Source organism: Ascaphus truei, chromosome 4 (genome assembly GCF_040206685.1).
Source record: "Ascaphus truei isolate aAscTru1 chromosome 4, aAscTru1.hap1, whole genome shotgun sequence".
Classification (NCBI taxonomy): Eukaryota; Metazoa; Chordata; class Amphibia; order Anura; family Ascaphidae; genus Ascaphus; species Ascaphus truei.
Genome location: NC_134486.1, coordinates 133,734,398 through 133,748,552, shown reverse-complemented (window position 1 = coordinate 133,748,552; position 14,155 = coordinate 133,734,398).

Here is a 14,155-nt window from a genome sequence, read left to right as displayed (position 1 = left end):
TCTCTCTTGTATTTTTATTTATTTTTAAAATAATTTAAGGATAATGCTTTGAATTTGACAGCAAGAAGTAGCAAACAGTACTTAAGTTTGATAACTGTGACCTACTGTTGTAAGATGCCGTTGTACCAGTTTTCTGCTGTCTTTCAGAGATTAATTACTACATTTATTTGTTTTGCCTGGTTTCCTAATGGGTAATACAATCTCTGACATCCATACATTTTATAAATATTAAAACCATTAATTGCGGCAATATTACCTCTGCCTTCCCCCCCCCTTTTTTTTTTCTTCCAATCTGCTTTTACTCTGCCTATGATATTTAAAACTGCTCACATTTCATTGCAGTCAATTGTAATTCTATCTTTGTGATATTTATGATCCTTTTTGACTTTGGCTTCATGATTAAAAATTTTGAAGTGACTTAAAATGGTTGACACGGGGAGGGAGGGACTTCCGATGACGCTGAGGAGCATGGTCGGGTAGAAGAGGAGCTCCTGAAACGCTCACATACAACCCGCCAGAACGAGCGATTTTAGCCACAAAAAAATCTCGCCAAACACACCAGAAATAACTCATGGAGAATATGCCTACCAGACCGAAGGGAAACCAGGGCCAGGGGGTCACTAAGTATTTTGCCCCTGCACACCGCTCGCTGGAGCCGAGCGAAGACTCACAAGATGGCGCCGAAGAAGCAGCACATGCGGCACAAATGGAAGCGGCAGCCGATTCAGACAACTTGGAGCTGCTGGAGCTCGGCCTCAATAAAAATTATTTTGAGTCCCTGTTTCACAAAATGAGACGGGTTCCAGGAAGACCTGAACACAGCCCTGGAGGGCTTAAGAGCGGACATACACGACCTCACGAAACGCACAGTTGTTTTGGAGCACAAAATAGACGTGATAGAATCACAAAATTCAACAGAGGATGAGGTGGTCAGATTGGGCCAAGAGATCAGTGAACTACGCGATGCCCTGCAGGACTAAGAAAATAGAGACCGCAGGCAAAACTTACGCGTAAGGAATATCCCTGAAGCGGTTTCCTCTGACGTTCTCCAGACTTATCTCAGAAAACTTTTCCTGTCCCTGGCTCCTGAGTTGTCTGACCACGATCTCCAGATGGATCGAGCACACCGGGCACTGGGCCCCAGGTCCACTGATCCAAACCACCGCAGAGACGTGGTGGTGAAACTCCACATGTACTCTGCCAAAGAAAAAATTATGGCCGCAAGTAGGAGAGCAGGCGACCTGCAAATAGAAGATAACGCCATCCAGATCTTCAGTGACCTGTCGAAAGCCACGATCGCAAACAGGAGGGAGATGAAGCCCCTCATCAATATCCTCAAAGTGCGTAACATCACCTACCGCTTGGGCTTCCCCTTCAAATTGATCGTTCTGCGAAATGGCCGCCATCACACCATATCCAGACCAGAAGACTCCCCGTCATTCCTTAAAGCACTTTGACTAAGCCCACCGCAAGACCGAAGAACGACCTCAAAGACCGCAGCACACTCTGAAGAAGCAGAGGCCCCCCTGAGCCTTGAAGCGATTAGCTAATCGGAAGCTCCCCAATGCCACTGCCTAAGCCCTACGTCTCCCGCAGTGTCCCCTATCTAATCGAGGCCACCCCCCTCCCAATTACCTAATAATGCTCCATAGAAAGCTGCGGGAGTCATCCTTGCTGCAAGCCTCCCCAAGATGTTAACCAACACCCTGTCGGTGTCTTCCGACTCCTCCTGATGGAAGATCTGTGCAGCGTGGATCCTGTATCCTGCTTTCCTCCATCCACAGTGTCCGGGCGACAGGGTACCACGGGGCTGTTTACAACACAGGTCCTGGAACCCTATGAAAAGATCACCTCCATGTAAAGCACCCCCCCCCCCCCAAGCTAGCCCTAGCGCTCCCTAGTTCCCCCCCTTACTCCCCTCTCACCCCCCCCCCACTGCCCCTTCCCCCTAGACCCTCCAAGGTGCTCCCAAACTGACAACCGACAACTCAACCTCCTCCGGACCCATGCAGCTGCTGGCTCCCTAACGTCTTCCCCCAAGCACTTATCTCTCTGGAGGATGCGGCTCCTGTTCGGCGCCCCTGCCTTTGTCTGGTCCGGACGCCCACCGAGCTTCTCCACCTCCGCAAATCCTGTTGCAGCCCAGCACTGGTCGCGGCAGCTCTCTGGACGGTTGCCTCGCCAACTACCCTCCCCAGAAGCTCCCGCAGTTGATGAGCTGATGAAGAGAACCCGCACCTGAATATTTCCCCCTGGTCTGACCCCCCCCCCTTAACACGATGGACGAGTCTCCTCACCTCCCCCTCACATGGACTTCCAATCGCCAGCTACGAACTACCTCTCTGTGAACCGGGAGAGGTTGTATGTATCTCCCTTACCACCACCCCACCCCCCTTAGTAATTAATGTGTCCCTGATAGCCCCCCGCAGTTTCCAGAGAACCAACGTGACCTTGAAGTACCCACACTTGCTATCACTACCCCCCGCTCCCAGCGCCCCCTGATCCCCCCACCTAGAACCCCTTAGACCCAACCTCTGAAACTAAGCAGGCTCCCTTAACGCTCTACATGTCCCAAAACTATTTCCCCAAGGCAGCCATGGTCTATATATACACCCCCCATGGCCCAAAAGCACCCCCCATATGCTCCATCCCCACTTAATCATATCAATCTCTCACCTCCACACCAAACTCACGGTCCTCCCGAAAACCGCGCCCAGGCGACAACAAGGGAATTGATGGTTCCTGTCCAAACACAAGTGAAGGCTCACAAACCCTATTCCCCCCCCCCCCCCCCCTCTGCGCTCAGATGATGCGGCAATGTTCAGGACTCATAGTAATGTACCATTCTCATCAATTGTACATAACACTTGAAACCGTTATCACCATGTGTTAATTAGAATACTGTGACCAACTGATGCATCTACAAATGTCTTGCTCCCCCCTCCCCCCCCCATGGTCAGAACCTATACCTTCCCTCCCCTCTACCCCATTAACCCTCCTCCCCCTGTCCCCCCCCCCTTCCCTTGTCTTCCCCTCTCCCCCATCTGTGTCCACTCCCCCCCCCCCCCGAAACTAAACAAGGTGTCTTACACTCTAAGGGTTGAAATGAGCCCCTAACGCCACATAAGCAATGACCTGTTCCATTCTCAACAGAAGGTCTAAATGTTTCCACCAGGTTTATGAACTAAGATAGCAATGTATTCAAGCGCTGCATGGTTAAAAACTCCCAATCCCCCCCCCAAATCCTACCCTATCCCCTCCTCCACCTCTGCACTCAGATAATGCGGCAATATTCAAGACTCACAGTAATGGACCGGTCTCAACCATTGTACATAGAGGTTTCAAGTGTTTCCACCAAGAGTAAATGTAATTGCATTACTGTAACCAATTGATGCATCTAAAAATATCTTGCTCTCCCCCCTACAGTCAGAATCTATACCTTCCCCCCTTCCCTACCGCCCCTCTAACCCCCCCACTCCCCTTCCCACCCCCCTTTTCTCCTCACTCCCCTGCCCCACTCACCATGCCTCCCTCCTTCCCCCCTCTTTGCCCACGAAACCAAACAAGGTGCCACACACCCCAGCTGTTACTCTGAGCCCCAAACGCCACATAAGCAATCACCTGTCCCGTCCTCAACAGTAGGCCTAAATGTTACCACTAGGTTATTTAATTGATTGTCTATAGCTAATAGAGAAATTATGTTCTACCACCAGACTCATATGACAGGACAAAAACAGTACTCAAGCAACGCATAGGAAAATATCCAACAACCCCCCCGCCCAAAAGGTTCATTAACAAATGTTATGTTACACATGTTGAATTGTATCTGTAAGTGGTATCTGTTTCACTTTCTAGAGGGATTTCAGCCCTCTTTCCTGTCCCAATCCATGTTCTGTGTCACAGAAGGATCTCCAGGGGTGTTTAACCCCCCCCCCCCACCTTTCTCATTCCAATGAGTAAAGTTTACCTTTTAGGGCTCGTTGAATTCCCACTTGTCCCCACCTTTCCTAATGTGCTCCGCCCTCCCCCTAGGGCTCTTCCCCACCCTCTTCCCCCCTGTTCAGCTGGTCTCCGCCCTCTTCCCAGGGACGGGTGCCATACCTGGCCCCCTCACCTCCTCCACAACCCCCAGTATCCAGGCCCTTTTCATGGGAAATCCAAGGAGATCGGAACCCATGGCTCCAAAAACGACGAGCTGTATAAAATGTCAGCCATACATTTAATCACGCTCAACGTAAAAGGCCTCAACTCAGTAAAAAAAGAGGAAACTGGCACTACAAGAACTAAAAAAAATCAAAAGGAGACAATATTTATTCAAGCAACCCACTTCAACTCCCCCACGCCGCCAAATACATTCAAAAGTCTATCCCCCCAAGCATTTTATGCGTCTTCCCCAAGCAAGAAAAGAGTAGCTATTAAGGAATAATGTCCCTTTTGCCCTCACTAAATCATACTCTGACCCAGACGGGCGGTACTTGATACTCCAGGGCACCCTTTCGGGCTCATTGATAACACTTATCAACATCAATGCCCCTAACGAAAACCAAATCCCGTTTCTTAAAAAGCTACTCGACTCAGTAGAGCAAGAGGCCCTCCTCCTTAATTGTTGAAGGGGACTTCAATATGGTTGCCTCATATGCGCAAGATAAATCCGCAGCCCCAACAGGCCTTATTCCTGCAAACCCACTCACTCCCCACTCTGTTCCATCCCAGAGAAAAGCCAAAAAAATTAGGGATATAATGGAAGAATTTTCCCTTGTATATGGAGGGCTCAGCACCAGGGTCAAAGGGACTATACCTTTTTCTCTACCCCTCATCAGTCCTACTCGAGGATCGACTACTTTCTAGGAACCAGAAACATCTTCCAGGCTTCCTCCCACTCGAATATAGGCCCAATTACCTGGTCTGACCACGCCCTTGTCGAACTCTCTCTCTACCCTTTGTTAAGAACAACCCATACAAATGGAAGCTGAATGACTCTCTGCTTAACTGCCCAGAAACAGAGATGTCAATCAGAGGAAAACTCAACCTTTTTCCAAATCAATACAGGCTCGATCTCAGCCCCAGCAATGCTTTAGGAGGCTCATAAGGCCTCGATTAGAGGCGACCTAATTTCAATTGCCGCCTATAAGAAGAAACAGAAACTTAAGCTCCAAAAAGATCTCACAGACAAGATCACACAACTAGAACAACAGCACAAGATCACGGCATCCAAAAAAACACTTAAACAATTAAATCAAACCAGAATGGCCCTCAAACAAACACAGCTTGAAGAGGTGGAGAGAGCACTGAGGTGGACCAGACAAAAGTTCTACGACAGGGGCAACAAGGCAGATAGACTCCTGGCCACAAAACTCAGGCACACGAGTCAAATCCCAAATCTCTAGAATTCGTACCAAAAATGGGCAAGTCTCGTACGTAGAGAAAGAGATAGCACAGGAATTTGCAGATTTTTATTCTGACCTCTACAACCTCCACCCCCCCCCCCCCCCGACCGTGACCCGGTATTCCCTGAGACAATCTCAAGATACTTGGAGCAATGTAATCTCCCTTCCCTCTCTAATGAGGAAATAGAAAACTTAAACAAGGAAATCTCCCAAGAAGAATTAGCGGGAGCCATTGGCTCCCTTAAATTAGCCAAAACACCTGGTCCTGACGGATTCTCCAACACCTACTATAAAACATCATTTTTGCAGACTCTTTCCCCCTACCTGTTGGATATGCTTAACTCCTTCCTACAGGGAGAACCGATCCCCTCTACTATTACTGCAGCAAACCTAGCTATTATCCACAAGGAGGGCAGAGACCCCGCTCCTCTGTGGTAATTATAGACCAATATCACTACTTACTGTAACACTGATCTTAAAAAATCTACAGCAAGATCTTGGCAAACATGCTTAACCCAATTCTCCCCCGTCTCATCCATGCGGACCAAGTAGGCTTTGTGTCAGGCAGACAGGCCTCTGACAACACCCACAAAATTGTGGATTTCATCGACCATGTGCACCTCACAGGAACCAAAGCAATGATTCTCAGCCTCGACGCAGAAAAAGCGTTCGACAGAATCAAATGGTCCTTCCTAGATCAAACAATGCTGAAGTTCGGTTTCAGCTGCCCCTTCCTGGAGGGGGTTAGAGCCCTCTACCAAAACCCAACAGCATATGTTAAGATTTCTGGTGGCTATTCGGACCCAATCACCATCAGAAACGGGACCAGACAGGGTTGCCCGCTCTCCCCACTGTTATTTGCTCTAACCATAGAACCGCTAGCGGCCAAAATAAGAAAAGATAAAAGCGTTAAGGGGATTCGAATAGCCAAAAAAGAATACAAAATGTCCCTGTTTGTTGACGATGTGATTCTGACCCCCATACCTCCCTTCCCAACCTCCATAGATTATTACACGAATTTGTCACAGTTTCTGACTACAAAGTTAATATGGATAAGTCAGAAGCCCTTAACATATCCCTTCCAGTCCCGACGTGGACACTCCTACAATCTAATTATAAATATAAGTGGAGTACCACTCACATCAAATACCTTGGAGTTAGAATCTCAAGCTCCTACGGGTCCCTATACCAATACAACTATCCCCCCTTGTTTGACCAAATAAAAAAAGATCTGGAATCATGGAAAAAGCTCCAAATTTCCTGGTTCGGAAGAATAGTTTCTTTTAAAATGAACGTCCTCCCGAGACTAATTTATTCTTTCCAAACCCTTCCCGTAGTTGCCCACTGGCAGCCCTAAAAAATATTCAGGCCCTAATGTTCCAATTTATCTGGAACGATAGGAGACCAAGGGTCCCAAGATCAGTGATGCTCTCCCCAAAAACGAACGGAGGTCTGGGGGTACCCGATGTGGTCAGATACTATCTTGCGGCCCAGCTCAAGCAGGCTGTAGTTTGGAATTACGACCCGGCCTCAACCTGCTGGCTAGCAATAGAATCACATTATGCAGCTCCCATTCCTCTCCAGGTCCAATTATGGTCCCCGGGGGGAAGAGAAGGAGTACCGCAGAGGTTTGATCTAGGGGCAATGAGATGCACATGGGACGTCTGGCTTAAGAGCAAAGGGAAGTATGGCCTGGTAGCTACCCTGTCTCAACTCACCCCAATTTTTGGAAACCCACGCTTCCCACCTGGGTGTTCTAAAAGGCAATTTGACCAATTCCAAGGTCTAGGTATAAGGCTGGTTGCCGATCTGCTGAAGAAAGAGGAGATTCTCTCCTTCCAGGAACTTCGAGACAAATACCAATCCCAAGATCTCCATTTGTTCAAGTTCCTGCAAATTAGGCACTTTCTACTATCACTCTCCCAAAATTCCAAATTCCCCCCCACTAACCAGATTCGAATCCCTATGCATTAAAGGCACCTACCAGAGAGGTTTAATTTCGGAGATCTATAGGGGGATGGAGTCGCATCCGACCCCCCAACCCACCACTATATGCAAAAATGGTCTGAAGACCTTAACATACCAATAGATATGGATGAGTGGGAGGATATCTGGGAGTTGGCCGCAAAGACTTCAATCTGTACAGTGACAAAAGAGAATATTTACAAAATTTTATTCCAGTAGTACCTGACCCCGGCTAGGCTGAGCCAGAACTTCCCCGGCACCCCTGACCTGTGCTGGAGAGGATGTGGTCAAAGGGGCGACATGGCCCACATTTGGTGGTCATGTCCAGAGATCCAGAGGTTCTGGACTAAGGTCCAGACGCTTCTTCAAGAGACCACGGGGCTTCTTTTCCCCTTAGACACCCTGACCTTTGTGCTGAGCAAACCCATTGATGACCCCCCCCCCCCTGTGCAGACTGATTTCATCCATTCTGACTGCAGCCAGATGCTCGGTCGTGGCGGCCTGGAAGCAGACTAAGGCCCCCGCGAGAAGTACGGTAATCAGAAGGATAGATGAAGTAATGACAATGGAAAAGCTCACAGCCATGCTCCACAAAAAAATGCCACAGTTCTGGAACACTTGGGATCCCTGGATCGGACCGCAGGGCTTGGGCCTACACTAGATTTGGAGATACCAGACACAGGCGGAGGATGAGGTCGGAGACCACTGATAACCCTTTCCCCCCCCTGTTTTTCAGCCCCTCCTTCTCTCCCGCCCCCTTCTCCCACCCCCCTCCCCCCCAACCACAATTTCCATTGGCAACATATTATTGAACCCAGTTAAGAAATGCTATCATGTGCCTATGACACTTGTTGAACCCAGTTAAGAAATGCTGTTATGTGCCACCCTCCTTCCCCCCCAACCGCAATTTCCATTGGCCAACGTATTGTTGAACCCAGTTAAGAAATGCTGTCATATGCCTATGACACTTCTGTATTCATGTCTGTATTTGTTGCTGCCAATAAAAAAAGATTGATACAAAAAAGAATGGTTGACACGGTGTTAGATAGCCATACGCTTTTACTTTAAATACATTTCTATATGCGCTAATTTGCATTAAGTCTTTGAGGTGGTGTTGGGAAAAGGAAAAAAAAAAAAGATTGGCACAAGGCTAGTGTGCGCACACAGACTGGTATTTACAAAATGTTGATCATTTAAATATAGCCATCCAATGATGAGCGTTCATTTTCTGATGCAACAAATGGGAAAGATAGCACTAATCCATACAAAATGTAGTATTTAGAAAACATCACTTTTTAGTACTAACTACACAACCTAGTTTGTACTAGAGGCTTCTCTGACACAGGGCTACAGTAAGACCATGTAAAGTCCTCCTCTACCGTTTTTTCTCAATTGCAACACAGTTCCAATCCCTGAAACATACACCTCTCACAAATCCTATTATTGTCTTCGTCTTGTATCCCACTGCTGTTGCTTTTTAAGTGTCTGTTACTACTTTTTATTGGTTAGATATGCAAGGAGTTTCTAGAAACCTTAATTTGTATTGTGGAAGAAAATAGCATGCACTAACACTAGAGGTATACTTTAAAGTGAAAATTCAATGGTCAACCAGTGATGACCAAAACTATGATAACAGACTTTCATTTATTTTTGGACACTAAGGGGCTCATGCAGAGAGCATAGATAAGGAAATAGCGCCATCTTCTGGCGAAAAAACTAGCCAGAAATCCTTAAACTCGGGAGAAAATGGCGCGATTTTTAAAAGTGCTCAGAAAATTTTTCAGAGCTGTAAAACTCGCCAAACTCGTGGCGAGAACCTGAAACTCGCCATGCTAATATAGCGTGGTATTCCAGAAGCTCCGAATCGCTGGAACACGCCAATATGTGCATTAGTATGGCGAGTTTCAAATAGCCAGGAAAAGTTGGCAATTAGCAGTTTTTTGCCGAAATGAGTTAACGGTGTTCTCTGCATAACACCTTCACTAACGGCAAATATGTGGCTATTTTACAGGCATTTTAAACTTTTTTAACGTTCCTCTCTGCATGAGCCCCTAAGTGGCGCAATGTCCAAAAAAAGAAGTCTCTTAATTAGTGCAATGTCCTGCAGCCTAAAAGGCCTGGATTTCTCTATTTAAAAAAAAACTAGAAATTGATGGGCGTATGTTCTCTTGAGCGCAGGTGATGGATCTGGATCTGGATCATATGTGGAAACGAAGAAAAACATTTAGTGTAGTTTGTTTTAAACATATATGGCATCATTTGGTTGATGGGTTCTATGGTGTTTACACTCCCATTTGAGCTATCTTGAGCTTTGTGCATATAGCATGGATGGTGCAAAATAAATGGTTACTCTGCCTTATCCTTGCTTCAGGTCTGCGTACCACAGGGCACAGTACTACAAGGCAGGATTCAAGACCGTAAGGAACAACAACGAATGACAGATCACAGTACCAAGGAGCAAGTCAACAGAGCAGGTTCAAAAAGGCCCTGTAAGCAGAACAAGTCACAGAACTACTGGACAGCGTAGAGTTTCCTATACATTTTTGCCTTTTCCTGTGCGAAAAGAAATAGGACAAGCTGTTTAGTATAAAATGAGTCCCTGTGCTCTCTTCCTGTAAACCCATTCTTGCCATAATCTGCTGTGACTTCCATATTCCCAGAAGCAAAAGGCATATTTTGATGTTGCTTTGATAATCCACCCTCTCTTAACCGCTAGACCACGGCTCAAAGCCTTTGAGAACTACAAAGCCTTGTTGCCCTGTAACAGGGACTTATCCCTGTTAACAAACGTACCTCTAATCCAGCAGTGTGCTCCTTAATTGCATACCAGCAATTAACCAACTCCATCTGGCTGATTAGAGCTCTCAGAAATAGCCTGTTCTGAGACAGGAAAGGAGGATTCCTTAGTCTCACAATTGGGGGCTGAACCAAGGAAGGACAGACAGATTTTTCATTAGTCCACACTGGACTGACCAGAGGAACAGATGTCTTGAGCTGCAGAAGGACTGGACTGTATGCTGATAGCAAGACAAGGGGACCAGACCTCTAAAACCTGGACACACATTGCCTTAGCACACAAAGGTGCTGACCTAGGAGAGCAGAGAGGCTTCCCCTACCTACAACTATAAGAGACAGTTAAGGCTTTCTTTTGGGACTGTTATATATCTGCATAATTGTATATATATTTGGGGCTGGTAATTAGCTTAGCTAACCATCCAGTTAGTGAGGGCTGGACTACATGTATAGATATTCTCCAAAGTAGAGCAGATTTTCTTTTGCTTATTTTGAATGCTTTTGCTCTGTTAAAGGGACAGGCGCAATAATGCCTAATTTTAGTTTCACTTTAAACGGTCTCCATTTGGTACCTCTGCACACGTCTCTTCCAGGCCCCCTTATTTTTTTTAATTTCAATACAGATAAAAAGAATAGATATAAAAACAATTGATATACAGTTAGGTCCGGAAATAATTGGACACTGACACAATTTTCATCATTTTGGCTCTGTACGACACCACAATGGATTTGAAATGAAACAACCGAGATGCAATAGAAGTGCAGACTTTCAGCTTTAATTCAAGGGGTTGAACAAAAATATCGTATGAAATGTTTAGGAATTGCAACCATTTTTATACACAGTCCCCTTATTTTAGGGGCTCAAATGTAATTGGACAAATTAACACAATCATAAATAAAATTTTCATTTTTAATACTTTGTTGAGAATCCTTTGCAGACAATGACTGCTTGAAGTCTGGAACGCATGGACATCACCAAACGCTGGGTTTCCACCCTTGTGATACTTTGCCAGGCCTTTACTGCAGCTGTCTTCAGTTGTTATTTGTTTGTGGGTCTTTCTGCCTTAAGTTTTGTCTTCAGCAAGTGAAATGCATGCTCGATCGGGTTGAGATTATTGGATTGACTCGGGCATTGCAGAATATTCCACTTCTTTGCCTTAAAAAGCTCCTGGATTGCTTTCGCAGTATGTTTTGGGTCATTGTCTATCTGTAAAGTGAAGCGCCGTCCAATCAAATTCGCTGAATTTGGCTGAATCTGAGCAGACAATATATCCCTATACACTTCAGAATTCATCCAGCTGCTTCTGTCTTCTGTCACATCATCAATAAACACTAGTGACACAGTGCCATTGGAAGCCATGCATGCCCATGCCATCACACTGCCTCCACCATGTTTTACAGATGATGTGGTATGCTTCGGATCATGAGCCGTTCCAAGCCTTCGCCATACTTTTTTCTTCCCATCATTCTGGTACAGGTTGATCTTAGTTTCATCTGGCCAAAGAATGCTGTTCCAGAAGTGGACTGACTTTTTTAGATATTGTTTGGCAAAGTCTAATCTGGCCTTTCTATTCTTGAGGCTTATGAATGGTTTGCACCTTGTTGTGAACCCTCTGTATTTGCTCTTGTGAAGTCTTCTCTTTATGGTAGACTTGGCTAATGATATGCCTACATCCTCCAGAGTGTTCTTCACTTGGTTGGATGTTATAAAGGGGTTTTTCTTTACCATGGAAAGGATCCTACGATCATCCACCACTGTTGTCTTCCGTGGACGTCCAGGCCTTTTTGTGTTGCAGAGCTCACTAGTGTGTTCTTTTTTTTCTGAGAATGTATCAAACTGTTGATTTGGCCACTCCTAATGTTCCTGCTATCTCTCTGATGGATTTTCTTTTTTTTGCAGCCTAAGGATGCCCTGGTTCACTTGCATTGAGAGCTCCTTTGACCGCATGTTGTGGGTTCACAGCAACAGCTTCCAAATGTGAATTCCACACCTGGAATCAACTCCAGACCTTTTACCTGCTTAATTGATGATGAAATAACGAAGGAATAGCCCACACCTGTCCATGAAACAGCTTTTGAGTCAATTGTCCAATTACTTTTGGTCCCTTGAAAAAGAGGGGGCTACATATTAAAGAGATGTAATTCCTAAACCCTTCCTCCAATTTGGATGTGAATACCCTAAAATTAAAGCTGATAGACTGCACTTTAAGCCCATATTCATTACATGAATTTATTTTGGTACACAGCCGAAATAACAAAACTTGTATCTGTGTCCAATTATTTCCGGACCTAACTGTACATCTGAAAATGTACATCATTCAGGACACAAATACATGAGGGTATGCCCTATTATTCTCCCACTGTAATATTAAAACTCAGATTTAGCAATCTCCCATATTACTACATATGCATATCTATTCGTTCTATAAAGATTGTATCAAAGGGACTAATACAAAACGCGATAACTAACTCAAGGTCGCTAACAATGGCACAAGATCATGCTGCAAACACATGCTGCAAACTTTGTAAACATATACGCCAAGATCCCACAGCCAGTCACATACACACAACACTCGATGTTAAAGGGTCACATCCAGGAATATGGTGTTTATATATGATTCAATGCTTCAAATGTGACCAAGGATGCTACATTGGTGAAATCAGCCAAAAACGTCACACCAGAATAAACTACACAAACACAAGATACTGCACTCCGGTGTGACACCACTTCTCACAGCCAGATTATTCCATAAATGATTTAAAAATCAAAATCTTCAAAGGAATGTTTAAAAGCACTTAACGTAAAACATTTGAATTCAAAATGATAACACTTTTTGACACTAAAACAAGAGGGCTTAATGCTGATATGAAGTAACTTGCACATCATTATTCTTTGTAATGATTTCCAGCATCAATGTTGCTTCATGGTACTTCACAAAATGGTGACGTTTGCAGTGTGTGAAGAGGGGGAGGGGGGGTCAGCAACATATTTTCCTATTGCGTACAATACATATAAATACCTTTGCATAATTTCCCCCTTTTTCCTTGTCTAAACAGTCAATGGCTAATAATGTATTGATCGGTACAGATTAATACATTATCAGTCAATGGGCAATGAAAAACACATCCAATGGAAAAACCTGTAAAAAAAAATACATTTACATACATTCAATATTTTACTTCCCTTTAGAAGCATTGGCCCTACGACGCCCGGGGAATCGGGAAGCTCACGTACCAAAAAGGCCTGAAACTCCATCCGATGCCATCCGCCATGAAGATCCGGATTAGGTGCCCCAATTCTTTCTTTTCTCTACAATCAGCTTCTTCTATCTGTAATTATTTCTTAATTTTCTTAATCTTCTGTCTTCATCTGTCAATCCAAAAACCCAATGGTAGATCCACAACACTATGTTGTCTCGTCGCCTTCTTGGGCTCAAATGAGGCGTCACGGCCTTATATATGGCATGTGATGTCACATTTGGGCGGAAAATGGTTCAAAAGCCATCTGATTGGCTGTGAACACCATGTGCCTTTCCCCCCCCCCCCCCCCCAATTACGTAATTTAAAGGGAATGAAGCCAGCCAATCAGAATGGCTGTGCTTCATTTCCCTTTAACATGACGTCACTAAATCCAAGATGGCTGGCGTTACATGGTATTTCAGCCAATCAGATTGTGGCAACTATATCCCCAATCTGATTGGATGTAGTAGACCATGTGACGTCATGTTAAAGGGAAATGAAGCACAGCCATTCTGATTGGCTGGCTTCACTTCCTTTATATGACGTCACATCCTTAAAAAAAAGGCACATGATTCTCACAGTCAATCAGCTGTGGGAACCATGTTCCAATCAAATGTGACACACAGGCCATATTTAAGGCCGTGACGCCTCATTTTGAGTTCAAGAAGCCGACGTGTCAACATCGTGGATCTTACATGTGGTTTTTGGATTGACAGATGAAGACAGAAGATAAAGAAAAGAAAGAAATAGTCACAGATGAAAAAAGAAGA